Below are 27,756 nucleotides of genomic sequence, written 5' to 3' on the forward strand. Positions count from 1 at the left end.
AACTTGGAACAGAAATAGTCGACGCTTAGATTATCACGACATAGACTCGCTGCCTGAACATTTTAAGGTCTTTCTTGAATTACATACTTTTAGTCCCAGTTACTGAAACCCCACATACACGCTGATGTGAAAATAACGAACCAAGAAAATGAATACCGATAATAACAAGTTTCCTCCCGTGAAAAGCACAAGCAGAAAGGGCGCCTCTCTCCGCCTTTCCTCGCTCGGTGCTGTGAAACAAGAAAATAAACGAAACCGCTCGCAAAATCCCAATATCGCGCTGCACGAATCTGCGTCACACACAGATTGCACAAGAACGCTTTGCACAACAATTGAATGTCAACCATATATGTCTGGCAGCCGGCGCCGGCCCGAGGCGGTTTTCCCTCTATTGTGTGTGGAGTGTGAATTCAGGCGCGGCGGCTCCTATCTCGAGGTAATTTCCCCCGAGTGTCTGTCTCCATGGCTTGTTTGGCAACACACGGCGACGGCTGCAAGGTGGCGGCCAGATAGCAAGAGGCAACAGTCAGGTAGTTCTGTTTGCCTCGCGTCCTCTTAGCTAAGTGGAGGAGCCCTTTGTGACCTCCACTACCTCCACTCCCGGTTTGGCGTGGCATCCTCCTTCATTCCCTCCTGCTCCTTCTCCTTCTCCGATTCTCCTTCCTTCATCTCTTTGTAGTCTTCCTCGTCCTCTACCTTGCCCTCTGGTTCGTTCTGAGTGTATCTCTCTCTCTCTCTCTCTCTCTCTCTCTCTCTCTCTCTCTCTCTCTCTCTCTCTCTCTCTCTCTCTCTCGGCGCCCTTCCCCTCGCTCTCGGTAATCTTCCTGGATATGACATGAGCTCTCCTCCTCCTCCCTCACACCACTTGGCCAGCAGACGGCGGGCAGTAACTAGCCGAGGACTGAGCAACCTCCATTGACCCTCCCAACACCACGCCCTGTTTATTTTCGTTTTTATTTTTCTCTCCCTCCATCGACTGTCATCACAACACACCTCACACCCACCGACCGAATATTTCCCCGCCCATCTCTCTCTCTCTCTCTCTCTCTCTCTCTCTCTCTCTCTCTCTCTCTCTCTCTCTCTCTCTCTCTCTCTCTCTCGTTTATACCTGTCTATGATTGTGATAAAGATGTTAATTGCGGATGTTGCTTCACACACACACACATACACTAAATCATACAACTGTGTCACTGCATGTGGTGTGTGTGTGTGTGTGTGTGTGTGTACGCGCGCACATGCATAAGGTTAATGACCCGTAAATAGCAGCACTCTATAAACGGTACAGATGTGAACGCGTTTCATTTTTTCACTTTGCAAACCGTTCCATCAAAACATGACTGACGGTATATTGTTTTCCCCCTTTTTCAAACCAACCATGGCCGCGTTACGTAGTCGACTCATTTCAAACCCCTCACGTCCTCGACCTCTGACCTATATGGAATTGTAAAGGAGGAGGAAGAGGAGGAGGAGGAGGAGGAGGAGGAGGAGGAGGAGGAGGAGGAGGAGGAGGAGGAGGAGGAGGAGGAGGAGGAAGGGGAGATGGAAAGGACGAGAAGTGGACAAGATGGGGACAGATTATTAAGAAAAAAAAAAATCCGTCCATTCAGTTAAAGATGCGTTGATCTCCTTTCTATACGAGCTGGAGCCTAACAAGCAGAATCTTTCTTGTGGCGTCACGTCAAGCCAGACGCGTCCCAGCCGAGTCTGAGTGGCACGGGAGGAAGCGACCCTCACAATGGACTCTACCCCAGCACCAATTACTGTGTATTTGCTCAGCTGATTGCCATCCCTTGCACTCTGTAAAGGCAGAATGGGCACAATTTTCTTGCTCGAGGGCGAAATGTAGTCGAGTGGTCGGGGTCACCGCGGAGAGGGAAAGAGCGAGGGAGAGGGAGAGGAAAGTCGAAAGGGAGATGACGAGACGGAAAAAAAAATATAAAAGATACATACTAGACCAATGAACAAAAATGTTGGAAAAAAAATCGTAGTATATCTGTGTCGTTTTGAAATATTTATTGGTTCTAGTGTTCTGTCCCTGTTTCTATCTTTTTTTTTTTTTTGTGTGTTAAAGTTTACCGTGTTAGTGTTGCCAGGTCCGTGATCCATCTCGGGGTTATTGCACTCTTAACTTATTTACAGGCATCTGAATGGGCACACAGGAAGGAGGTAAAAGTGGAATCCCTTGCACAACAAACATTTATGATGCGAAAATTTGAAGAGAGAATTACAATGGGAGGCTTGGCGCGTGATGTGAAGTGAAAGAGGTACAAAAGAGGACGAACACACACACACACACACACACAATATGAACACCTACAGAAATTATGCTAAAGAGTCAATGTCATCTTTCCTCACTTACTGAAGGAAGAAGAAAGAAATATCATTATCATCATCATATAATCTATGGTCAGAATTGTAATCAGCAAAAATGAGAGAGAGAGAGAGAGAGAGAGAGAGAGAGAGAGAGAGAGAGAGAGAGAGAGAGAGAGAGAGAGAGAGAGAGAGAGAGAGAGAGAGAGAGAGGAGAAAAAAAAGGTGAACGGAACGAACAGTGTGTCTAGACGTATTAATAGAGCAATAACTTTGGAAAGCCTATAAACACAAGTAAGATAAATGGCGGGGAAGTGTCGGTGTGCACGTAGTAGGCGGGAGTTGTAACATACAGGTCATTGTGTTACATTCCGCTGTGACTCATCCATATGTGTCCACGTGTTTGTGTTCCTCATAGAGTGCGTGAACCGGGAGCCTTATTCCTGAAACCTTCCAGCGTCATGCCTCGACTACTTTCAAGAGGCTGTGGTGGAAGTTATTGGCTTCTAAGTTTATAGGAAAGCCACCAGAAGCTGCATAGGGGACGAAAACTACCATATACGTTCTGAAGAGGCAATCTGAGCATCAATGAACCTAAGGAGCAAGGCCGAAACACTGGATATTACCCAGTCACCTCACGCCCTGCCCCGCCACGACCCAGCTGATATGCGCGCCACATGACGCTAATAATGGGCCTCGGAACACGGTTGCCGGCGAGCACAACACCGGCTCCTCCGCCGCACAAACAAGCACTGGACGGGAGGCTTACCTGTTATTATTACCTGTCGAGTGGCGAATATCGAAGCTGCTCCACTTTTTCTGGCGAACACTCCTGAACACACACACATGCCCCGCGCTGTGATATAGTTCCACTTAACAGCGTGCAGCCTTGTATTTATTCTTTTCTCTATCGTGGCCGAACAACAACGTGCCATCATTTTCTCTTTTTATATAACTGGCGCAGCTGATATAGAGGCAAGGTGTGACGGGGGGACAGCGGCCAGGCACGTCTTTATATCACTTGCCTGCGATTATATTCCTCCTCCTGCATTTGATTACTACTAATGATGTATATATTTGCACACTTAATAAAAGTACACTCGTTTATATTGCTTGCAAACGACCCGCTCTTTATATAGATACGAAATTTACGTTTAAAGATATTATGTGTAAAGAATCTCTCTCTCTCTCTCTCTCTCTCTCTCTCTCTCTCTCTCTCTCTCTCTCTCTCTCTCTCTCTCTCTCTCTCTCTCTCTCTCTCTCCCCATGCACCACCTAAAGAGGCAGAGCGCGGCTGCACCTCCCTCCAGATCAGTGTCCGTAATTAATTTATACTCCCAGGTATGAAAATCTGCTCGGGAGATAAATACATCTGGAGAACACGAGTTAATGAGAGGCGAGTCGAGTTCCCTGTGAGTTAAACAGGACCCGCGGCTTCCATGAATTACTGTCTCCTAAATATTCATGAGCCGGAGCGCCGCCACCTCTCCGGGCGACGCCTCTCAGCGGAGTACAGAGGGGGCTTTGAGTGCTGGTGAGTCCCCGCCTGTTCGTCCCCGGATAAGGAGAGAGTACGTGCTGGGATGTTTTTGGTGGTTAGGTTAAGTAGTGAAGGGGTGCTCGAGCTGATGATGCGCATAGTGAAGAGGTCTTGCCGGATGGCGTTCATACTCGTAGTGAAGAGATGTTTTCGTGGATCATGTGTCTAGTGAATGCATGTTTTGGTGGTTAATGTAAGTTTATGAAATACATAATGAAAGGTAATTTTGGACAGTGATACAGAGAGTGAAGGAAAGGTTTAGTGATTACAGTAACTTGGGTTGGGGAGGGAAGTTCTAGTGGTTAATATATTCGGAAGTAGTAAAGAGAAGTTTTAGTCGTTCATACAAGTAGTGAAGGGAGTTTCAGTAATTAATACACTCATAAGTGGCCAAGTTTTAGTCAACAATATAAGTAGTGAAGAGAAGTTTAACCCATTAATATAAATAGTGCAAGAAACTTTTTATTCATTAGCATATGGAGTGAAGGAAAATTCTAACCAGCGAAGATATAAAGTAAAGAGAAGAGAAGTGTTTACGTGTTAGTCCAGTAAATATATTCTTGGATGAGAGGACGGCAAACTCATTTAAATTATCTATCCATTAGTGTGAGGAGAGCCACTGTCGCTCCTTGGCTTACGTACTAATCGTGCAAGCTTCCTCCACTTCCCCCGAACATTGTGCTTAGGAAGATAATGCAACGTTACAAAAAGAATAATACACAGCAAAGTCTTCCGGAAACTTGATATTAGAAGGAACAGCGTACAATAAAGTCTCGTATCGTGCTTGTTCATTTCAATATTAAGTCACCGCGCTAACGCCTCGCCATCACGGCATATCCTGTGTTACATTTCGAGTTACGAGTCTGGCTCACACAATGTTTTACGTCCACCACTCATGCGATTACCAAACGGAACGTGCTGAAAGGCTGACACACTCGCGCACTGCCGGCTGACTGATGCTCCAATTGACTGCGTTGAGTAAGGGTGTATAATTTACTGATTTGCACACGGCTAGGCCAGACCGCGCAGCCCACGTGACCAAACACATCACCGCCGCCACAAACAAGCGTTGCCACACTCATCACGGCATACGACGCGTCACACACACGAGCTGTTTGCAATAACACCAAACTGAATGCCGCCGTTCTCTCTCTCTCTCTCTCTCTCTCTCTCTCTCTCTCTCTCTCTCTCTCTCTCTCTCTCTCTCTCTCTCTCTCTCTCTTACTATCTATCTCTTTTTCACGCTTTTTTCACTTATCTTTCTTCCTGTTTGCCTCTCTCTCTCTCTCTCTCTCTCTCTCTCTCTCTCTCTCTCTCTCTCTCTCTCTCTCTCTTACTATCTATCTCTTTTTCACGCTTTTTTCACTTATCTTTCTTCCTGTTTGCCTCTCTCTCTCTCTCTCTCTCTCTCTCTCTCTCTCTCTCTCTCTCTCTCTCTCTCTCTCTCTCTCTCTCTCTCTCTCTTACTATCTATCTCTTTTTCACGCTTTTTTCACTTATCTTTCTTCCTGTTTGCCTCTCTCTCTCTCTCTCTCTCTCTCTCTCTCTCTCTCTCTCTCTCTCTCTCTCTCTCTCTCTCTCTCTCTCTCTCTCTCCACACATACACCACTCAATACTATCAAAACCTCTAAAAAAAAAAAAATGTTATTGCACCCGCCTCCTGCCGTCACCACGCCTCATCACCAATATCAAGACCAGCGTTCCCTTTCCTTCCTCCCTTCCCTCCCCCTCCCTCTCCCTCTCCCGTCCGCCAGCCATGCCGAGGAAAATATCTTGCACTACGAACTTACCCGCCTCCTGACGTCTGCTTCAGGAGAGAGAGAGGAAAAAATCAAGGAATATTATTTCTCCGAGTGTCAGGCAGTGCGGAGAAAATTTACTATTACTGGAGAGTTGCATTTTATCTCCCTTATTTTTTTTTTCACTCATCACCCTTCAGCGCTGTGACGAGGAACCTGAATTTTACTCATGTTTACGACGAGAGAGAGAGAGAGAGAGAGAGAGAGAGAGAGAGAGAGAGAGAGAGAGAGAGAGAGAGAGAGAGACGGAGGGGTGTTTTCTTTTGTTTCAGTGATGAGCGTTGAGTCTGTGTATGTAAAAAAAAAAAGTGAAAAAAAGAAGGAATGTTTTCAAGAGTGACTGAAAATCTTTTCGTAAATAATTCATAGTGTCACTTAACACACGAGTGCATCATCTTTGCTTGTTTATCTGCCTGTCTGTCTGTCTGTCTGTCCATCTGTGCGAGTGTATGCTCTCTCTCTCTCTCTCTCTCTCTCTCTCTCTCTCTCTCTCTCTCTCTCTCTCTCGTCGCCGTCGCCGTCGCTGCAGGCCCCTCCTGGCGGCGCGGTGCAGCCCCGGGTATATAATTACTACATTCCTGCTAACCTGCTCTAGCGGAGGAGCGAAAGAAACCAGTTAAGGTTCGACATAATTCTTATCAAAAAGCCCGTCAGACAGAGGAATAAAAGGGATTATGTTGAAACCTAAAGCATTCCAGGGCCGAGTCTCCTTCCATACTCACTACACTCCTCCCGCGCCACCCGAGCCGCGCCAGGTAACGAGAAAGTGTCCATTACCATAATAATGATTCCTCCCAAGGTGAGCATTTTACCCCAAGCAGCGAGCGTCGGCGAGGGCAGCGACGGAGAGGCTAAGGTGCGATCTGGGACGCCGTAAGTTAGGCGGTGTGGAGGTCACGAGGCGAAACCTTATAAATGATGTCTAGCGAAACGAACGAACTTTGCCGGGAAATCCTCGGAGGACGCAGTAATGTGCCGCACACTCTTAAAAGCCTCGGGTGTAGAATTTTCCGAGAAGCTTTACCTCGCGGTGCATAACAGTGTCTGCCCGCGACGGATAAATATTATGGTTGTGATTTCAGATTTTTATACACTGAATTTACGCGTCCAATTTGTCTCTTGCGTGAGGGGAAAAATATGCACACTATACCACGTAAAACACTCCTACCATTCCTAGATACAATGAGTACAATGATGTACTTGTATACTTATTTAAATACTCTCTCTCTCTCTCTCTCTCTCTCTCTCTCTCTCTCTCTCTCTCTCTCTCTCTCTCTCTCTCTCTCTCTCTCTCTCTCTCTCTCTCTCTCTCTCTCTCTCTCTGTGTGTGTGTGTGTGTGTGTGTGTGTGTGTGTGTGTGTGTGTGTGTGTGTGTGTGTGTGCTTAAGAGCAAAGAAGATAACACGAGCTCTTGTGGGGCAGCATGGATGGAGAGGTGGCGGCGCGGGAGGGGTATTCAGGGGCGGAGTTTGGAAGAGAGGGCGGATGGGGGGCGTGAGGCTTGGGGTAAATGGGGGGGACTATAGGGGGATGGAGGGGGGGTTGGGACGCAGAGGAAGCACCGCCAGAGCAAAATAGAGAACCGATAGTAAATAGCCACTTGCCTTTTGGCGGTGCGGTGCTGCAGGAAAAAAAAAAAAGTATTGGATCCTGGCGCCCACCTCCCCTCCCCGTCACTCCAGCAGCCAGGCAAACATCCCCCAATCCAGGCAAACACGCAACCCGACCACAGACAAACATAGTCAACGCACAGACCGGTACACAACACAGACAAACACGGTGCGGCAAACGTTAGCCAGATCACCACACAATTCACGCACAGACAAACAAACAAACACACACACACACACACACACACACACACACACACACACGGCAAAGAGCAGCAGCTGAAAAAGCAAAATAAAAAAAAAATTGCAAACAAACACATTTCAGGTCCAGAAAACTACAGTTCAGAGCCATCACGAACAAATACAATTCACGGACAGGAAAGCGTGCAATCAGACAGACAAACAGCAGATAAAACAAGCCACGTTTTCCACGTGCAAAAAGAAAAGTATAAAATAAATAAATAAATGAAATGATCAATACTTATTGCATCAAACAACGTTCTTTAGCGGAAAAAATTATTCTTTACACAGAAAGTAATTATTGTCTTTATCACGCTGATGTATTCGCAAATTTCACAACAGATATTTATTTCCACAACTCTTGTTTATATAAATCGCAGACATAGAAAATATCTAATTTAGCATGCATCAGTCAAATTGAAAGGCAATAAACATACTGGACAATCATTTTACTAATTTTGAGTCAGGGGAAAAGTTTTAGGTGACCTCAGTCCTCGCCGCCGCCAGGGAGAGGAATGAAAGCGATAAAGAACTTGAAAGGTGACGACTGGCTGCCCAGATGGGAAAGAAATATGGAAAGACAAATTAATGTGGCATCTTCCCATCGCCGGTAAAGGAGCGCGGCAGGGCGGCTTGGGGCGGCCCAGGGCACGTCGGGGCACAGCGGGAGCCATGTACACGTGTCACCCAAGTTTGCGCCGCGCCTCGCCACACGCCTGTTTTGGAATTATGCAATCTCCGCGGGGTTAATGTATTTTCTTACCCCTTCGATAATCTACGTTAAGCTTTGAAGCGAGACTCAGCTGATAGAATCTCTCCTCCATCACCAGCCACTCCGCGAGGCCCCACACGCCCCGAGCCCCGACGCACAGCCACGCGGATCCCTATAGCCTCTAGCGCGGAGACGCCCGTGTTCCTATGGGGATGCGAGGTAATAAGTCAGCGGTGGCGAGACTCCAACCCACAGCCCTCCACGACCCGGTAAATCCTGTGGACCTTGTGATTAGCATTAAATTCCGCCAAGACCATAAACGATGAGGAATTTAAAGGCAACAATGTAAGGGTCGAGCCCGTGTGAATACTGAGCAAGCCGACCGCTCATAACAAGGCGGTCCGTAAGGGCGAAACGACCAGGTATCTGTGGCTATTTTGGTACTTGAGGAGCTGGTTGGGTCGAGGTGCCGCCTTCTATTGTCTGTAGGTACCGAGTAGGATATGGGGTGGTACCTGCCTGACCCCCTCTGCCTGCCTGCCCTGCCTTGCCTGCCTGCCCTGCCTTGCCTGCCTGCTTGCCTGCCTGCCTAGCTCCCCTAGCACAACTGCCGCCCCGGACAGCCTGCAGCGAGAGAGATAAGACTGCCACTCAGACCAGTCTCCCACACTATCATTTGTCGAGGTTATGAGCCGTGTGATCTGTCCCGCAGCCTCCCTCCCTCTCAGCCCTCACTGGACATACACACACACTCCCTCACAGCCTCTCCCCCGCACACCAAGCTCCGATCCTCCCACACTCACCACTACCACCGCCACTATCCTCTCTGTTCCCTTCCTTGTCTCCCTCCCCCAACACACACCTAATCTTTTCATCAGTTAAAAGGTCTCGTAGTAATTCATTGTATGTTATTTGCGTCGCATTCCAATATTCTCTAACGCGCTGTTTGTCTGTTTAGCTTATTTATTTCATTAATGGGAAGTCATGACATCTCGAACTTCTACATGTCATATATTTAGGATCAGACTATCAGGTAAACTTTTCTCTCTGACATACAGTACTCACGAATTTCCTACACGAGTTTCCGAGTACTAAGATTTTCAACACCACAAAATTCTTCAGGGAGCGCGTTCCGCAGTATTATGGGACTTCATTTTGTATGAGGCTTAGAAAATAACAAGCACATCGTATTATCTCCCTCACAAAGTGCAACCTTCGTGCATCAGCCGCTCAGGAGCTTCATAAATAATAGACGACGACCTCCAGCGTCACTTTACACGACTTTCAAATTTACACGGAGACGACTCGATTTGCTTGCTTCCCTCAGAGCAACGAACTGTCGACTCCCACTCTCCTTCTCCTCCCCAGCCTCCACACACACACACACACACACACGAGCATGTCTCGCTTCTCCCTCGCCGCGCAACACCAAGAATCAATTACCCAGCACCGTGTCACTGGCCTCCGTCACTCACTACATCGTCGAGGCGCAGAAAGAGTGAAAGGCGAGTCAAGAGTTCGACGAGCATTAGGCGCGGCGAGAGAGCGACATACCAGGTACGAGTAGGAATGGATGAGGGAACGAAAATCAGGAAAATAGGAAGAGGAGAGAGTAATAAGACGAGGATATGATAAGAGGGTGGTGATCGCTCTTCAGGGATAAGGATGCAAGGAAGGAGGAAGAGGAAAACGAAACGGGAGGACGTATGATGAGGAGTTCGAGTAGGAAGACTAGGAAGGGGAGATGGAAGGATGGTTTACGAGGGAAGTCAAGTGTCTGACATGTAGAAGAGGAATAGAAGTGGTTCGGTGAGGATAAAGAGGAATGCGAAAGACTGAGGAGGAGGAGGAGAGGGAGAAGTAAAAGAGGTTATAAGAACAAGAAAACGAATAACAATGACAAGACTAACAATAACAAGAAAACAAGAACAACAGGAACCAGAACAAGAACAACAAGAACGCCAAGAACACGAACAAGAAAGAAGAAACAGGAACAGGAAGAAGAAAAGGAGGAAGTAGTAGTGTAGATAGACTATGTGGAAGAGCAAAGTGGTTGCCTGACTGTTTGGCTGACTGACTAGCTAGCTGGCTGGCTGGCTGACTGACTGGCTGGCTGGCTAGGGGAAGAGGAAGGGAGGCGGCCAGGTATCACCCCGACACGCCCGCGGCCCACCTGCCAATTATCGCAGGCTTGCCGGGTCCTCTCGTGTTTGCTGGCCCAAGTCACAGCTGCGGTGAAATGTCCGTCAAGGTGCCACTTTGTGTTGAGAGCTGACTGTCGACGCCGCGCTGTGTGTGTGTGTGTGTGTGTGTGTGTGTGTGTGTGTGTGTGTGTGTGTGTGTGTGTGTGTGTGTGTGTGTGTGTGTGTGTGTGTGTGTGTGTGTGCGTGTGTGTTTTGCTATGTTGTGTATTGATGTAAGTGCGTATGCTTGAGAGAGAGAGAGAGAGAGAGAGAGAGAGAGAGAGAGAGAGAGAGAGAGAGAGAGAGAGAGAGAGAGAGAGAGAGAGAGAGAGAGAGAATGACAGACAAACAAGCATACAGACACACAAACACACACACAGACTATCAAACTAATAAACACTAAACACAGTCATATACTAGCAAGTAATGAGAGAGAGAGAGAGAGAGAGAGAGAGAGAGAGAGAGAGAGAGAGAGAGAGAGAGAGAGAGAGAGAGAGAGAGAGAGAGAGAGGAAGTGAGAGAATGAGAGTGAGAAAGGAAAGGAAGGAGGGAGAGGAAGGGAGAGGGAGAGAGGGCCGTGAGACGCAGCCGGCCGTGCGTGAAGGAGCGAGGGAGGCAGTGGTTGTCAGGTTGGGGTCAGGAGCATGGCAGGAAAAAGAATGAAGGAATGTAGAAATAAAATGACACACGAAAGGAAAGAAAGCAAAATGATATGTAAGATTACCCCCTATAAAATGTTAACTTTCATAATTATTTCCCGAGAACTCAGCAGGACACCTAAATACAGTAATGATATGCAGGTAATTAGGGTGCACTACGAGCTACGTGCACATCTGCTTCGAGACAACGGGAGTGAGTTATAAGTTAAAGTGTATAAAGTGATCTTCAATTCAGGTATTCCAGCTACGAAGAATTACAAAGTTACGTGTGGTTATCGGCGGGTCGTGAATATTACTTGCCAAGAATAAACGAGTGAGAAAGAGGTGAAGATTAGTCCTCTGAGTAAATCCTCCTTTAAGAAAACTTCTTACAAAATTGAGGGAAGAAATAATGAGACTCATCCACTAAACAAATCCTTCTTTACAAAACAACCAACTGAAATTATAAAATTTTCCCCTCAAATAAATCCTCCATTACAAAGTTACTACATAAAATTAAAGGGAGAATAACATAAGAGATTCACCATTAAATATTCGTAAATCCTCCATTACAAAGTTATTTCCTAAAATTAAAGGGAAAGGAACAAAAAATATTCGCATCTTATATAAACTTTCCATTAGACTCACGAAGACGACACATTCGCCTCCCACGGACAAATAAGCAGACGTTGTCACACACGGTTCCGCTCTTCCAGGCTGGAAGAGCAAACAAAGGTCTTGCAAGTTTCAGCACCTGCCTTTCCTTTCCTTTCCTTTCCTTTCCTTTCCTTTCCTTCTTCCCCCTCCTCCTCCTCCTCCTCCTACGTAACGCTACTCAGGTGGAGGCTGCCGAGGTGGGCGTCCGGGGACAAGGCAGGAAACACGGAGGGACGAGGCGTGGCACAGAGCAGATTCGTCTCGCTTCTTGAACCTCCCGCCGCCTCTCGTTGTGAACCCACGCATACACGTGGGTGACGCTCAATTCCTTGGCATTGTTCGCTTGCTCTTGTGTGTGTGTGTGTGTGTGTGTGTGTGTGTGTGTGTGTGTGTGTGTGTGTGTGTGTGTGTGTGTGTGTGTGTGTGTGTGTGTGCGAATTTCCTGCGTCTTGTACTACATATATTCCCTGGTAAGGAAGACTATCTCTGCTCTTCTGCCTCCTCTTCCTCTTACGTCCTTTCCTATTCTCTCTCTTTCTTCTCTACCTCCTTTCTCCTTTCACTTTAATGTCTTTCCCATTCCCGCCTTTCCTCTCCTCTTCTACGTTCATTTCTTCTTCCTCCTCCTTCTTCTCTTCCTCTCACATTTCCTTCCCCATTTTCGCCGTCGTCTTCTTCCTGCACCAAGGTATTCTAGCGCCCCGCCCATCGTCTTCCCTTTCCTCCCTCAAGGCAGCTGCGTCGCCGTGGAGGTAATGGGTGGAGACGCCGAAGAGTGACCCCCGGTACGATAGCGCCGCGCCGCCACCTGCCATCAGAGCAGCGGCGGCAATGCAAACGGCGGGGTATACAGCGGCGGAGGCGAGGATGGGAGGCAACGAGCGCCCACTGCAAAGCTATCACACGGCAAATTATCCATAAAGGTTTCATACACACGTGGAAATCAAAATGGAATATTTATAACACGATCGCTCGCATTTACGAGGGGATAAAAATAAATTCAGATACATATCGGCGCCGGCCAGCAACGGTGCAAATAACTTTGTTTCGCGTTTATTTATTCATCTATCTCCGGGTACAAGTCAATGCGTTAAGAGAAAAGGAAAGCATATCACGGCTGAAACATGGACGTGTGTGTGTGTGTGTGTGTGTGTGTGTGTGTGTGTGTGTGTGTGTGTGTGTGTGTGTGAGAGAGAGAGAGAGAGAGAGAGAGAGAGAGAGAGAGAGAGAGAGAGAGAGAGAGAGAGAGAGAGAGAGAGAGAGAGAGAGAGAATCCTTCACGAGCAGACATCCTCTCATGCACATCCTTATTTTCTGGTCTCACTTCTTTCCTTCTCTCTCTCTCTCTCTCTCTCTCTCTCTCTCTCTCTCTCTCTCTCTCTCTCTCTCTCTCTCCCACCACCACCACTGCAACACAGAAAACTGCCGCTGCCGTGAGCCGGGACTAATGCCGGGCCGCCAGTGACCGCCTCGGGGACCTCTCTGCTTCTGATACGAATTGCAAAATAGTGCCGGACGAACCTGGATCCCCAATGACTCGTTCTTTGTGAGAGAGAGAGAGAGAGAGAGAGAGAGAGAGAGAGAGAGAGAGAGAGAGAGAGAGAGAGAGAGAGAGAGAGAGAGAGAGAGAGAGAGAGAGAGAGAGACATGAATATTAAATGTTTTCTTCACTAGTATTATTTTTGTGAATGGATGTTTATTTCTCTCGCATTCCTTCTTGTTAATCGTCACGCAGTGTGTATCGGCGATGGCTTTAGTTGTTCAATGTTCACGGTGTAGCGCAGCGTTCCTCACCTCCTAATATCCAAGGAATATAACGAAGGTGCATGTAAAAATTCATCGTGGCAAGTTTTCCAGGGGTTTTTGCTTATGATCTTCAAAAAATGCACGAACAATAGTGACGGAGCCTCGAGTTGCATTTCAGTACCCTTGACCGAACACACTACCTCTGTTCGCTGCCGCAACGAGGAGAAAGCAAGGATGGGTGGTAATACGAGTACAGTTTGGATTATAGGAGCACTGAGTATGATTGTGAAATTATGCATTTCAATTCACAAAACGCTGCAATACTGTTCTTACTGGCTTATAGTAAAATCTACAGCAACAAGGTACAACAGAACATGAGATGAAGCCTTCTACGTTTTTTTTATCTTCACATAAACTAAATGTCTGAGTATTATCCAGAAAAAAAGTATAAAAAGAAGGAAATAAATTACAATAATATGCTGGGTAATAAAACGAATGTGTACAATTATGATGTTGCACTATCATTATGACATGGGAGTAAATGCAACATTCTCTTCCTCTTTGATGAAACTTTTTTTTTCAGCTCATGATTTCTGTGATGTACAGTTTATGAAGAAAGAAATATAGACATAAAAGTCTGCCAACAATCAACTTGAGAAAACCTTGACAAGCAGCTGCTATTTTATTGGAGACTAAATCACCGGGGACGAAATTACAAACACAAGCTTGAAAAATGTATGGTTTATAGAGAATACAGAAAAAAGTTAACAATCAAATATAAAAAAAAAAATCTTGACAAGCAGTTGCTATTTTATCGATGAGTAAATCATTGGCGGCAAAACCACGAACATAAATTTTAAAGGAGAGAGATAGAAAAAAAAAAAAGAAAATGAAGTGAGAGCGTAAAAATACCTGGAAAAATGTGGACGATAAAATACACAAATTAAAACCTGAAATATTCTCAAAAGATAACACGTAACTCAGCAGCTTCCTAAAACCCTTTCGAAGCTCGGATGAGACACTAAATTAAACTCTGAACGTAAAGTAAAAAATGAAGCAAGCATCCCCTACCGTTCCTCTTCCTTCTCCTCCTCCTCCCCTTCCTTCTCCTCCTTTCTTTCACGCGGGTAAGAAACTGCGAAAACTGGGGAACTGCTAAATAAAAGGGAGGAAAAAGAGAGGAAAAAATAGGAGGGAAAGGAGAAGAGGCTGCAGGAGCTATTAAGGTGTTGTTACTGAGGCAGAGCAAGTGGTGGAGGCAGTAATGAAGGCGGCGGGAGGCGAGGCGGGAAATATTGGGAAAACTTGTTGAGGGCGAAGGACGAAGTGAGGGAGCGAGGGAGGTAGTCAGTGCCGGAGGGTGGGAGTCAGAGTGGGAAGATGTGAGGGTGGTAAGGTGGGAAGGAGTGAGAATGAGAGAGAGAGAGAGAGAGAGAGAGAGAGAGAGAGAGAGAGAGAGAGAGAGAGAGAGAGAGAGAGAGAGAGAGAGATACGGGTCCAGGTAAGAAAAAGATGGGAGAGAAAAACGGAAAACTGGAGGATGAGATGACAGGAGAGAGAAAGAGAGAATGGGAAGTGAGAGACTCCTGGGAGTGAGAGGGAAAATGAGAGGGAGAGGAAAGGAGCCAAAAATGGAGAAGACTAGAGGAAGGAAAGAATAGGTATTGTGAAAGGGGAAAAAAATATAGATTGCTGTGGGAAAAGGAGGAAAGAATGTGAAGAGAGAGAGAGAGAGAGAGAGAGAGAGAGAGAGAGAGAGAGAGAGAGAGAGAGAGAGAGAGAGAGAGAGAGAGAGAGAGATGAGGTCACTGGGTAAGGAAGGCATAGTGATTAAAAACAAATAAAAAAGAAACACAAAATCATAGAAAAAAATAAAATAAAAAATCAACCATAAGCCGGTAAAAGAAGTAGAAAAAAATAGACCTTTTTCTCCTCGTATGAGTAAGTAATAAAGAGTAAACTGACTTAGGTGTATTTTTCCTTCTGTAAGCGGCGACTGAGTGACACGTGAGAAATGTGATCAGTGCGGGGCGAAAGTATTGAGCAAATTTTGTTAGCACAGTAATCGATTCGCGGCAAGTATAAACAAATAATGGTGAAGAAAAGCTTGCCGCGACGAGAGAGAGAGAGAGAGAGAGAGAGAGAGAGAGAGAGAGAGAGAGAGAGAGAGAGAGAGAGAGAGAGAGAAAGGCGAAAACCAGCGGAGAAAATCTGATTAAATTGAGGCAAAAGTGTAATTAACTTCGCCCCTTTTTAGCTCACGTGCTGCCAGTTGTAGGAGGGGGTAAGGGGAGGAAGGGGGAGCAGGAAGGAGCTGTGTGATGGGAGTCTGAGTCTATTACTGGGATATAAAAGCAACATCACCACCACCGCCTCGACAACAGGGCGAATGAAGGTCACAAGACGATCAAGTCAACAAGCACGTAACTCCACCAACCTGCCGCTACTGCCTTCATCCCCTCCCCTGCCTTGCTTCATCTGCGGGCGTGCATCTTTTATTAGATTAGACAGTATAGCTTATCACGGACAGTAAAGGCTAAATATATCTGTTATTGTTTGCTCTTCCTTTGTTTTTTTTTTCATCTTTATTATTTCCTGTCTTTTATTTTAGATCATGTACGGTATTATGTCTTTCACTTCAAATTAGTTACTGTAGCTTGGGTAAAGGTCAAACATGTCAGCAGGTGTTTTGATCATCATTAGTGTTCTTTTGTGTCGCCCCCCCCCACCTCCAGCTGAACAATAATACTGGTCTTAAGGATGACGCTGTTAACTGCCAGGTGATAAATCCTCATGTGGGATTAAAACAGCGTGTCGTTTGTGGCTTCAGGTCTACTTTTTTTTTTTTTTTTTTACGAGGCCTGGACGGTGGCGGTGTGAGAGTGGACGGTCGTCGTTTACTGGTGCCTCCGGGGACATTTTTCCATGCACGTCATAAATACCACTTTATTTTTTCCTCCTTACTGTTAACTTCTCAGAGTTTACCTCCACACACCATACTCATAAAACAGCCTCCACTTCCCTCCCGCCTCACCGCCTCATAGTCCAAAGTCTGAGGCGGTGCTTCCTGCCTCGTTAAAATCACGCGTCTATCCGCCACTTAATGATCTCAGCTTGAAGGACGCCACTGCTCTCTCCCAGCAAGTCCCGCGCCGTCCCTCGACCAGCTGATGGCTGCCGCGGGGCGGGCTAGGGTGCCAGAATCAATGAGTAATTTGATTGGAAAAGAATTTGCCATACAAAGATGCGGAAATTAGAGGGCGTCAGGAGTTTCTGAAAAAGCGAGGCGACAAGAGGGGCGGCGAGGAGGATAGAGGTGAAACTTCCCTTACTCGTGTATTGGAAACGAGATCTTATCGAGTGCTATTCAGGGGACTAATGGCCTCTAAGCTATCTTTCTCGTATCTTGAATGGCGGCCAGAAGGGGCAGACCCCGCGGTCAATGGTCACCTGCAAAGGCGATGGGAGAGATTGAGGAGAGAAAAGACGAGAGGACAGGGGAAGGAAACCACAAAATCCCAACAGAAAATCTATCCTGGAGCATTTGTACAATTTACTATGAAATGGTAGTATTACCAGAAAATTGAATAAAAAAAAGCCATATTTCTTTTTGTACACATTTTTTCTTTTTTGTGCGTAGGGACTTAGGTACAAAGGTGTTTATTCATTTACCGTTGTGAAGGACAAAAATGCCACTACTGCGGAGGCTTTGGAAACTTCATATTTTCACAAATTAAGACATGAATTATAAATCTTCTCTTCTTTGCTCTTACTATTTCCTCTCTTCCCTTTTTTTGGTGATTCTTACTTTAAGTGAAAGGAAAATACGAATAAAAAATATGGTTGACTGATTTAGCCATACACAAAATTTTTTACGAAAACAAGAAAAATCGTGACAATGTGATCGGAATGGGCACTGTTTGTATGAGACAAGCAATAAAAAGTGGCTTTGACTTACGGGAACGTGCTGTGTTCACTGGGATTCTGAATCCAAGCTTGAATCCAAGTTATTCGCTTGTTTTAATTCATGATAATTATATGAGATTAGACTAGTTTGCTATAATTCCGCTATACACTTTTTTTTTAAAGATTTCGCATAACCTAAGTACAACGTTGTCATTATTTACTTATAAAATTTCACATATTTTCCAAGTGAGCGGTGCCAGCTAACATAAAGCCAGGAAATGCGTCACAGAAATTCAATACTTTCATTGATTGTCCATTTCTATCATCTGAGTCAGCAATATCTGGCAGACTCTTCAACGCAGATGGAACTGATAAGATATTATCTTCAACCACGAGTTCAAACAGATGTCCTCACATTATATACTAAATTTGCTTTGTCAAGATAAACTCTTATCAGACCATTTTCCCTTGAATATCATTCAGCGAACATTTGTTTTGTCTTAATACTCGTACCTCGGAGATAACTCACACCCAACAAACTGCTTTCCTTCACATTACAATATTTTTACCATTACAGTTAATAATCAGTATGCTGTTATGGTTTTAGAATCCAAAATAAATAATTAAGGCAATCTGCTTGACATATGTGTTACTAGCACGTGTATCTTTGAGCAATATTGTTCTGCAGTCTTTGCAAGATATAATTGTGAAATTCGTACCGTGCAATGGAGTGGGTGATTTGTAAGGAGTTAGTGGTACGCTCTTTCATTTGTTGAATGCTACAATGAAAATATAATGTGTTGAACATAGAGGCAGTGTCCTTTACTGCTTGAAAGGAACGGGCTGGGCTGTCCTCGTGGTGGGAACAGACCTGCCTGTCCCTGCGCCACACACCATCCCTCACTGTTCACTCTGGTGTCTTTGAACAACGAAACGCCAATGAAGATTTAACAAGAAAGTTAAGCCCCAAGTTTCAGTGCTACTAGACCAAAGAGGATCAGCTTTCATGGTCTTTTCGTCACTGTGATTTTGCTGATAACACAGCGAGGAGAGGTGCCAACCCGCTGGTCGCCGTTATGACAAGCGGCCTGATAGAGGACGCTCTCACACAAGACTATAGACACACTCACACACACACACACACACACACACACACACACACACACACACACACACACACACACATACAAAAAAAAAAAAAAAAAAAGAGGCCTGCATGTACACAAGGCGAAATATATTGAGGACAATGAGAATATTCACTCAGTACAAAAAAAAAAAAAAAGCGAACCTTCATTGAAATCAATAATGATGTAAATTTCCTCAGGTACTAACATTTCTTTACCCATAAAGGAATATATAATATAATATATATAATATATAATATAATAATAATAATAATAATAATAATAATAATAATAATAATAATAATGATAATAATAATAATAATAATAATAATAATAATAATAATAACAATAATGATAATAATCTCAAACATTCATTGTGAGCGGTAAGAGCGTAAGTGAACCCAGACATGAACATCTTCAGGCAACACAGGAACACAAATCTCCTATATAATTACAAAAAAGCGTTGCACCATGAGGCGACCCTCAGGAGGCAGCCAAACGGATGAGGCGCCTCGCTGAACCTAATGGTCTCGCTTCACAGACAAGTCCCATTAATGCCTTGCTGCCGCCAATCCCCCCACCCCCTACCATGCCCCAGACACCCACCACCCACCCTTTTCCTGTACATAAAACATTAACGCCTTCAGACTCTTAACTTGCACCACGTACACATTATCAACACGCACCGCGGAACATGAATCATTGATAAGCATTCCACACGCAACGTCTTCCTTCTTCACTCGGCGGTAATGAATCTGAGTGGTTTTGTGTATTAAGCTGTCACTGCGAGGAACTTTAGGAGATTTGAGGTAACAGTTCCAGCAGGGGCGGAACTGACTCCATTGCGCTTAATAGATTATTCGACCCTCCATAGCCGACCGCGTGTCTCCAGGCGGGACTAAGTAATTTATGCCCCCGTAGCGTCCAGCGAGCCACCTGCCGCCTCCACCAGTTGGCCCAACTCCCACCGCCGCCATAAATGAGTCAAGTTTAAGGCACTAAACTCAAATTTACGAGCCATCAATGATTATCTCGGATACTATCTCGCGTGATTTTATTGCTCCGCGTTTTAGACACAATTACGAGAAAGTGTCTTGCAGAAGTTCCTCCTCGCGGTGTGTGGATGCTCCAAGTCGTCTTGTCAACAGCGGTATAATGTGACAGGAGTTAAAGGTAAAACTATCCCAGGTTCTCAAATTCGGTATAAAAGTTGAGAGAGGGAAGCATTTAACAAGATACGCTCATTGCTACGACGTTATTTTATGAGGAAAGTGTATGATCAGTGCGGGATGACAGGATAGGGAGGAGTATGTGGTGTCTCTCAGGGAAAGGTCTGCTGTTATTTATTAAGCTCCTCGTTCCATGTTCCTCTAAGGTCCTGAGTCCATCCAGGTCAGTCTCATGTTTCCACTGAGGCGGGACAAATTTGGACAAAGTAGCGGAAGGTTGGCCAGATGCGAGAATATACTACAAGGGGACGAGACGTGTATCTGTTTTTTATTTCAGCCCCGCTTCCCTCTGCTGCAAGTTTAATTCACCTCCAGCAGTCTGTTCGCGTCTTTATTAATGTGTTGTGACAAGTTATTAGGTTGTAGAGAGAGAGAGAGAGAGAGAGAGAGAGAGAGAGAGAGAGAGAGAGAGAGAGAGAGAGAGATGGAAGGGAGAAATGATGGTGGCATTAAAATTGTACGTCTCGTCCTCTGTACTTGTATCAGAGAGCATATTTTTTATGAAACGCCAGTACAGGATTCTGTTCTAAAGGTGCATCGGCCTTTCTTTTTATTCACTTCATGTATATCTTTCCTATGCTCATCGCTGTGTTCGCGTGTAGTAAGAGGACCGTCACTTGAAAGATAAATGTGATAGCTACTCACTATAATCTAGAAAATCATCTGACGTAGGCAACATCACAAGCACCCTATCAGTCATTCCTCTTGAACAGAAAAAGGCGAGGCACCAAAAATTCTTGCCGTCAGCTTGGCAATCTCACACCCGCCCCGTCTCCAGTGAGGCGCTGCTCCCTTCTACGGGCGGCACGAGGGACGTACGGCGCCTCAAGGTCACGAGGGAATCCCGGAAAACAATATGAGGCCAAAAACAGACGCTGCGCTTTCCACCTTTTGTTCTGTACGGAGGAATTGGCAATTTTTTCCCAGCAACTCATATCGAACATCCATCTTCGGTGATGCCTGGCGCAGGTGTCGCCCAGAAGGAAGGGACAGAAACCTTCGTCAACAATATAGTGTCTCGAGGGAGGCGAGTCACAGTATTCTTTTCTTCGGGACGCAACATTTTGCTCTTTCTTGGCGGCATTCCCTCAGGCAGCAAGGTCACAACGCGTGGCAACAAAGCACATTCGCTTGGAAGCTGAATTTTTCTTTTCTTTAAGTGATGCAGAAACTTGACAAAATTGTTTTTTCTATGGCAATAAAACAACGTCTCGCGCCGCAAAAGTCGCGACGACCTGTCTTAACACAACACCCAAAGATCGATCATTGTGATTTTTAGTATATGAATAAAAATCGATGTCTTGTGACCTCATTACACAGTCCCTAAAACAAGCAGAAATAAGATTTTCTTTAAACTAAATTAAAATTATATTAATGAATTTTTACAGTAAAGTTTTCGCTCTTTGTGTACAGCATAAGAAGGCTGCAGTATTCAAGAACACCTAGAGAGAAATAATTCCGTGTAGTGTCCTTCAGAACCCACGTAATCCTCACCGTCAGTGAAGAAGCTCCCTCAGTTTCCTTCACACTGAGCACCGCCATTCCCACACTTTACCAGACTACATCCGTGTTTTTTTCCAGCCGAGACGCTAAATTTCAGCCAACATTCAAGCCGTAACACGCACTACTTTTTTTCCCCAAATGTTGAAGGACATTTCAGATTCAATTAAGCACTGAAAACTGTACTACCGGCAGAGCTTTACAAATACACACGAGTCATATTCATTTAAATACTGAAATTTAGGGGGAGGGAGGGGAGGAGGAAGCCAGGCACTCCAATCACAGCTTCAAACGTATCATCAATAATATTTCAGGCCTTTGAGTGGCTTCATACATAGAAAATTGTGTTTTAGTCTATTTTTCTATTAGCAGAGCGGTAATGTGATATAGCGGGAGTGTGGTGCGGTGACTGGCCTCCTGCTGGCCACCACTTACACCCCTGTACATGGATTTCCGACTTTGCGGAGAATATGGAGGCTGGATGGAACCAAACTATGAAGATGCGTGTGTTGAAAGAAGCAGGTACCTCCCTCACGACTTCCACACACAGCTACCCTTGCACCTCTTCTCTTTTCCAGCCCTGCGCATGGAATTCTGACTTGTGGAGGATAGAGATACTGCATGAACCCAAATTATAAAGAGGCACGTTTGAAAGGAAGGAAGAAGATACATCCCTCGCAAAACCATCCCAACTAGCGACTATCACGCGTTGCTTCCCCTGCATCTCTTCTCTTCCAGCACTGCACATGAACTGAGACTGGATGAAACTAAATTATAAAGAGGGATGTTTGAAAAGAGGGAAGCAGATACATCCATCCTAAAACCATCCCAGCAAACGACTTCCATACATTGCTTCCCCTACATCTCTTCCCTCTTCCAGCACTGCTCATGGACAGATACAGGATGAAAACTAAATAAAAAAGAAGAGGCGTGTGGAAAGGAGTAGATACATACCTCATTACATCATTACATATAACTTACGACTTCCACGAGAGAGAAAGAGAGAGAGAGAGAGAGAGAGAGAGAGAGAGAGAGAGAGAGAGAGAGAGAGAGAGAGAGAGAGAGAGAGAGAGAGAGAGAGAGAGAGAGAGAGAGAGAGAGAGAGAGGAATGAAGACAGAATTAACCAGCATCCTTCTCTGGTCATGCTGTCCATTTCTCCCTCTGAGCCACGGTCGCCTGAGACACGACCAGAAAAAGGACTGGAACTCACACACTCTCCCTCCCAAGAAGAAGACGAAAAAAAAAAAAAAAAGGCGACGCTCTCTTCATGACAGGCAAGCGTGGGTGGTTTCGTGTAGATGGAAGAGGGGTAAGAGGGGTAAGAGGGGAGGAGGAGGAGGAGGAGGAGGAGGAGGAGGGAACACCGACTGGCAGCGAAAAAGCGGGTCCATGTACCGTCATTCTAAATATTTCACACTGATGTCAAAAGTTTTGCATTCTGTCTTCGGATTGTTCCACAGAATTTACCCTTGGCGATATTTCTACATCAGGCACACGCATCAATGAAGACGAATTTCCTCTTTTCCCAAACACTTTCCAAAAGATATAATGCTGCTTTTGCTTTGCTCCCCATTAACAAATTAGGTAAGGGCCAACAAAACTGTAATATACTCTTTTTTCGAGCACAATGATGTTTTGGTGGTGGTAAAAAATAAAAATAAAAAATAAAATAAAACCACGGTTCACATTCTTAAACGATTTAGGCTTTCTTAATGACTTTTCAAAGACCAAAGAGATGATGAATCGAATTCTCTTGAGTGTTTTCCCAGCATCGTCATGCAGACACCTTGTTTAACTGTCACTAGAAACAAGAAAACACCTTCAAAACCACAATTTTTTTTTTATTACAGTACACCACATGTCGAAATAATGACGAAGGAACGTTTAAGGACATGGACTTGTACAAGTTCATATTCTTAAAGCGACAAATGTCTCGCACAAGCTTGAAAAGTAATGGTCTCCGCTATGGATCGGGATGAGTGAGTTAAGAATATCGAAATATACTAGGAAGCCATTTGCATGCATCATGAATAAGGCGCCTCGACGTTTACGCATCATTCACTCACTTTCTACTTCGCAGCTTCCCCAAAACCGAAATTCAGCTTCCAGTCGCACAAAACATTCTTTCCTTAAGAGGGAAAACATAAACTTCAGGCTCGGGTGGTTTCTTGCGTTTCTCTCCGAGTTAGCAGTATCTTCTGTATGCAATAAGAGCAAGTTACGACGTGCCTTGGATTTATCACCGTAACTCGGGGCACACTGGAACATCGCTATTTTTCTTGCACGATAACTAAAATGCGGGGCAAGGAATTCAGCACACAGCGTAATATCGTTTCTTTTGTTTCAAAACGACTTAAAATAGCAGCATAAAGAACAGAGCATCGCTATTTTTGTTTCAAGAAGACGAACAAAACAGTAAAGAACTCCTAATAAAATGTATCACTAATGTTTAGTTTGAAGATTAAATGAAAATAGTACAAAGATCTCGGGAGATAAATGAACATCGCTATTTTTTTTTATTTTACTCCGACTAAAAATCAATATAAAGTAAAGAACTTGAATCATAACGTAGCCGCTGTTTTTGTTTCAAGAAAAGAAATTAGTAGAGTAACACGATTCCCTTAACTACCGCACGATTCACCCTCCACTGAGCGCTTTACGACGGTGACGTCAGGGAGACTGGTGCGTGACGTCAATCATAAAACAGAGGACGACTTGACGCAACAGAAAGCAACCAAGCCTGACACCTCTCATCCTTCGCTTCCTTTAATATTTCCTTCGTCTTCTCACAACGGTATATAATGGACGGGATGAGAGTAATGACGGGGAATGCCACTCTTTCTCCCAAGGCCGCTAGTCTCTCCTCCATGTGGGTGCTGATGAAGTGCGTCAGAAGCATTGCCGTCCCGCTAGGAATGACCCCATAGCAAAGTGATAGAGGTCATAGAACGCGCCATGAGAGGAAGGTGTGTGTGGCGGGGAGTGAGGAGCTGTAGTGAGAAGAGAAGACAGGGAGGGGGATAGTTAAAAAAAAAAATAATAAATAAATAAATAAATAAAAAAAAGAAAAGGAAATAAGGATGAGGATAATATGAAAATGAAATGCAAGTTCACAAAAAAAATAAAAGTAATACAGTTCGTTAACAGTTTGTCAAGAATAGTTTTGTAAAGTATAAATGAAATGAAATAAAATAAACACACACACACACACACACACACACACACACACACACACACACACACACAATCGTTGATAAAAAAAGAGAAAAAAGAAAGAAAGAAGAGACAACAGAAGGAGACAATAAATACTTTCACAAAACGCGGCCCCGAGCGAAGGCCAACTCATGCAAATATAATCAGTGGGAAGTCAAGCACACAAATTAGCTCCGTCCGTGAATCTGTACCTCAATCAGTCTTGGTGCTGCTGGGAATTGAAGCCAGGCGGGGATCACTGGGGTCGCGCCGAGCTTGTCTGAGTAGGGTGGTGAGGATGATGCTGGTGCTGGTGGCGATGGCGCTGGTGGTGATAGAAGTGGTGATGGTGTTGGTGTTGGTAGTGGTGAATGTGCCTCGCGTTTTATGACTTGGTGATGGTAAGTGGCAGTGATGGTGTGTGGTGGGTGGATGTGGATGGTTTGTGGTGGTGGTGGTGGTGGTAGATGTAGAGGGTTGTGTTGTAATATCGCAGTAATCGTGTTGTAGTTGCTAATGGCGTCACGGTGCAGTGGCAGGCTTACACATGCTGGATTTCGTTCAAGCTTTTTGTGTTACATCAGCTGCATTTGCGTTTGGTCGATTTTTAACGTTGGTTGTGTCCGTCAGAATTTATTTCATGCTCCCTGACCTCCGCTGTCACCCGCTCTGTTTGTTTTAGAATCTTGCCTGGTCAGCTCAAGTGATCATGAGCGATAATTTCATGTCTCTTATCTGGTAACAATTCTGAGAGGAGAAAATCATAAGCAAGCTGAATTTTCTCACTCTCCTGTAAAAGACACTCATTCGGTGATAATTGCCACGCATGAAGCAGGTCTACTAAGTATAAAAGCAAACAACTTTCCTTCATAAACACTCAACTATTATTATAAGCGCTTAATCCTACACTCGAAAGTTTCTGTAATTATCCCTCCATTATTCTCCCCAATTAACTTTACTGTCTGCCCTCGTCTTGCGCTGTCTCACCCTTGCTTGCACCGGTTATACTGCCACCACTACACTGTGTCACTTCCCCGACGCTGACACGAGGCTTCAGACGACAAACAAGGCTCCGTCGCCCCTGACACCACAGTCGCCTGTAACTGGCTCCTCACGCACAAAGGGTCTGATTTCAATTATCTCTGCGTGGAGGGGAAGCCGCTGCTCTGGAAATAGAATATCTTTCCAGTCCCTGTGTATCTGCATTCTAGTCTCGCTTGGTCGCGACGCAACTCCCCGGCAGGTATGTGATGTGTCAATAAATATTCCTTCATCCCTCCCTTTATATATCCCAGCAACACTCCAGCGCGGGTCACTGAATTCTATGTCTGCAGTTCTTGAATTTATGTGTGATTTCCACGCAATAATGCAATCAGTGGTGCAGCTGATGCATCTGCTCGCCCGCTGCTGAGCCTCACGGGAGTGCGCAGGGAGGCGCGAAGGTGAGAGCGAGGCTTATTTTCTGCAAACATTTTTTTTTTTTTTTAAGTTCTGTCAATCATTGTTGTGATGGTGCTAGCAAATAGCTCGTCACCAACATAATACATCATACATCTACATAATACAGGTCTGCTTATAGTCTAGGAACAAGGAAAAAAAATAGAAAAGAAAAAAAACTTTGACTATGGCGGCGCTGGCAATGATTTGTTTGGTTCAGGTAACTGAATTCAATTGATAAAGGCTTGATCTCTCTTCTCTTTAATGTTACATCAAGGTGTTTGTATCTGCTTTCTAGGTGTTATCTAAAACGAAAACAAAAATAGAAGAGTTAAATGTTCTTGATATGTTAGAAGAAAAATTTAATGGAAAACGCAAAAGTTTTGCTGGAGTAGATTTATTGTCTATAAAGACCAACCAAAGCCATTATTGTTCCATAAAGATACACAGCTCCGTATGTTTTCGCAGCAAATCAACTTCAAGTCGTAAAAATCTTTGTCCTGCTTGGGTGTGAGGCGCACTGGTCTGGCTGGGTACGAGGACTGAGAAGAAGCTGCGGGGGGCTCCCTGGCAACCAATTATGTAAATGATTGCACACACGTGTGGTCACAATTATACAGCTTAGAAATTTCACAGAAGATTCTTGGCACAGTAAGAGTTATCAAGAAAACAAACAAACTTAAACAATAATAAAAAGAAGTCACACGAGTTCCTCAAAATATACAATATACAGTATGAGGCGCGAGTGTGCCGCAACACCCGCGACACTACAGATGTGGCGGTGTTATTGAGCCGCGTGCTCGCCCTCATGCCAGACCCTCATCACCGGCACTGTGTCAACATGTCTCTCATCTCCACGCGCGCCTGATTCACCCAGACTTTTCTCCCGCGTGGGTCCCTCTGGCAGCCCCTCAAAGGGCGGCACCGTCTCGCTGCCACCGCCTCCTTGCACCAAATCCCACGCTTGCGTCACTTAGGATGCACAAGACAATGCCGTATAAACTTGGCGAATTTAGGATCATACTTTTAAGGCACACGTTCAGATAAACTTGGCTGCAGAAGTGTGTACCCGACCGACGTAACCTTACGCCACCTTCACATATGGGAGTGAAAAAAAAAAAAAACACCCTATGTCTTCCTGCCCCGTGCAATCTCACATATCGAAGGCTATGATGGTAAAACAGACGCAGTTCATGCACCTAAATGAGTTCTCCTTAGTTGCTACATATTACTATTTCTGCCGCGTGCTCGGCCTGCCCTGGCTGACGCTTCTTCCTTTCCTGTGCTCCCTCCTGCCGCAGGAAAACCGCCCCAGCACCTGCACCTGAAGGGTACCGCACATCCTGCGTCTGCCGCCGCCCACACACCACTTGTCGAGCCTGCAGAAGTGTATGAAGATTTTGACGAGGCAACGCTCCTTCTTCTGCTTGAGCATGATGGACCGAACACAAATTTAGCTTGACAAGCAATCCTTCCTGAGCTGGATTTTTTGGGATTGCAAAACATAATAAGGCTCGGTCACTGTCAGGGGTGTTTAATACTACTGTGCCAGCTACTGAAGGAGGCTTTGGTGTGTTGAGCTCAACACCAAGACTAAATTACAAAGATTAACTCTTGCTGCTTGAACTTTGCTTTTATATCACAGCCAAAGAAGTTTTAAACTAACTTGTATTTACCGAACTTAAATTTCTTTCTACATCTTTTTTATTTACTTGAGCTGCGTGGGAGTTAATAAATGTCATGTACGCTTGGACGCATAAATTCCTCTGTACATGTTTAAGTGTTGCTTATTTAATTAGACATGTATTTTCTCTCTCTCTCTCTCTCTCTCTCTCTCTCTCTCTCTCTCTCTCTCTCTCTCTCTCTCTCATTCTGCATCCATCAGTCTCGCCTGACAGGCACAAGGCGCCCACAGAGACCACTGAGTTACA

At 45.0% G+C, this 27,756-nt stretch overlaps 1 long non-coding RNA gene across 1 annotated transcript in view; it reads right to left on the minus strand.

The window, feature by feature from the left end:
* LOC135097473 (uncharacterized) overlaps positions 1-27,756 on the minus strand; it is a 71,358-nt gene that overhangs the window by 21,441 nt on the left and 22,161 nt on the right. The window lies entirely within an intron of this gene.

The sequence above is a fragment of the Scylla paramamosain genome, chromosome 4 (genome assembly GCF_035594125.1).
Source record: "Scylla paramamosain isolate STU-SP2022 chromosome 4, ASM3559412v1, whole genome shotgun sequence".
Classification (NCBI taxonomy): domain Eukaryota; kingdom Metazoa; phylum Arthropoda; class Malacostraca; order Decapoda; family Portunidae; genus Scylla; species Scylla paramamosain.